Here is a 2,766-nt window from a genome sequence, read left to right on the forward strand (position 1 = left end):
TCCAGGAGTGGTACCGCAAGCGCAAGAAGGCGAGGAGTACTCCACTAGTCCGGAGAACTAGATAGATATAAGTGCTAGTAAGTAAGATGCTGATAAGTAGGGAGCTGACAAGTATAGATGCAGGTAAATAAAACAGTAGACTACATAAACAGTAAGGATGTACTGGAAATAAACACTACAGCTACTGTATGCATGTGTCGACTGCGATAACCTCAAAAGTACCCATCTCGCTGCTTATGTTGGTCCGAAGACCTCAGGCCAATGCCACACTGGCTCAACCTGTACCTGACCCTTGCAATGAAGCCCTGGGTCAGAAGCATAGTACCTGACCTCGCCAATGAAGCCCTGGGTCAGAAGCATATACCCTCGCAATAAAGCTCCTGGGCTCACGGTTGGCAATCCAAACCACTTTTCCGGAAAAGAACACCCTCTTGCGGTGGATCAGACGCTGGGTGTTCGTGAAATGCGATACCTGAGTGGCGATCAATGCATATGCTCAAGAATCTTCCATCAGCAACTAGCCGACAATCCAGCCCCTCAGGGCACACCGACCGTATAGGCCATCAGCAACTAGTCAGCTACGTATGTCAAGATAGAACTGTAGCAACTCGACCGATAGGTCATAGATATCAAAATAGGGGAACCGCCAACCAAATCACAGAATATAGTGAACAGATAAGTCGACTCTTACTTCTAAGCATGATATTCAACATGGAACCATCGACCGCATGGGTCATCATGTAACCAATCGACCAACCGAGGTCACAAGTATAGCGCTATGAAACTCGACCAATAGTCACAGTATAGTATATGAACTCGACCAATCATGTTACAAGTATAGGATATGAACTCGACCAATCATATCACAAGTATATAATCTAGAACTACCGTCGGCCACTAGCCGACAATCGACCCTCAGGGTACACCGACCTCAACGGTCATTCGGACAACAGAAGTAAAGGACCGACCAACCAGGTTACTGATACGAGGTACAAGAAACCACTAACAGGTCACAAGTGTAGGAGATGCAACGTCGACCAACTAGGTCATGGGGAGATTCACATAGGAATCAGACCAATATATAAATATCATATACAGATAAAGTCTACTCTACTCCTACACTGATACTACACCTGGCAACAATAAGTAGAGTAATAAGGAAACGTCGCATGGGTGCAAAGGCTCAACATATATATGGTAAAAGATATAAACAACAAGGGTAAAGAACGTCACGAGCGTGCACCATGTACAACGTCGGATCGAAGTACCCACCTGTACAACTGTCGCGCCTGGTCTCCTGACTGCAAAGAACGTCAACAGGACCTAAGGGAGGTCCACTGGTTAGTGTCTTATACAACTAAGAAACCCTAAAGCATAACCCACAAAATAAACACGAGAATCGATTTCCCAAAACGATTACCGAACAAACCGGAAGTCCCGAAAACCGCACCGGAACTTCACGTCGCCTTACCGTCGTTTCAAACCACGAAACATGTGGGTGACCAGCCAACAAGGCTCAGCGATGAAACAATGATCCCCAAGTACCGTCGGAAGAATTCCAAATCGAAAACGCGTTCTATCGGCGGATTTCGCCGAAAAACGCCCCGGAAATGCATTTTCGGTCTTCGCAAAGGTCCGGGGCCTTGGACAATCAGTCCGGAGGTTATCCTCAGCTACTTGCTGCAAAGCAGCCACGACGGACAAAGTTGCATTAAAAGCCCTTCCGAATACCCGAAATCGCATTATTTCTCATGCGATTTCGGGCCTTTTATGGTCCGTTTACGCAAACCAGAGGTCAATCAGCCGAGTCAATAATCCACTGACAGGTTTCGATGTGCCGGAGGCCCGTGCTCACCTTTCGGCAGCAATATTGGCCATAGCGGAGAGCGCGGGAGTGCGCGAAAATTCTGCGAACAGCGCGCGCATAGCATGAAAAACATGTTTATCTCGCTAACCAGGGCTCGCTGACCTAATTGAGGTGACGACTGTGATCAGGACTGACAGACTATCACCGTGCTCACCCCCGGAGGCATCGGAACAGCCTCGGGTCGCCGGAACAGTGAACAGAACTGGAGACTATGCACAAAAGGCTGAAATCAAGCTTACAAAGCTAGGCAGGGCTCGGGGTTGGCCGGCGGCGGCCGGACGGCGCAGGCGGCAGGGGAAGTGCTCCAGGTCAGAGGAGCGGGGCTCGCGTTAACAGGCGACGCGGAGCGGCGACGACGGCGGGCATTGATGCCTAGTTGTACAACCGAGGAGAGCATGGCTCACCCGGTGAACAGGAGCTCCGCGGTGGGGGCGCCGGCGTGGATGAGTGCGGCCGGCCAGCGGAGCCGGTGCTCACGCTGGACGGCGGCGGAAGACGGCGCGGCGGTGCTGGACCAACGAGCCCGCGCGGGTTCATTGCGGGCTCCAGAGGTGGCGGTGCCCATGGCGGCGGCGAGAAAGGTCGGGCTTCGGCGGCACCTCGCGGAGGTGGAGGAAGGGCAAATCGGCGGCGGGAACGGACGCGCGCGCGGAGGCAGAAGCTGCCCAGCTCGGCCGCACTCGTCTGGGCGGCCGCAGAGAGGGGAGGCGGCGGCCGGGCGGCGAGGGCGGCCGGCGATGGCGCGCGCGGGGGCAGGCAGAGGCCATACGAGGCCGCGGGACGAGGGTGGGCTGTGGCGCGCGGGCCACAACTAGGGCTGCGCTCGGTCTCGGTCGGTCTGGCTGGCGCGGCAGAGCGAGGAGGGTGCGGGCGGCGCGGTGTACGACGGAGGCCGGCGG

The sequence above is a fragment of the Ananas comosus genome, linkage group 13 (genome assembly GCF_001540865.1).
Source record: "Ananas comosus cultivar F153 linkage group 13, ASM154086v1, whole genome shotgun sequence".
Classification (NCBI taxonomy): Eukaryota; Viridiplantae; Streptophyta; class Magnoliopsida; order Poales; family Bromeliaceae; genus Ananas; species Ananas comosus.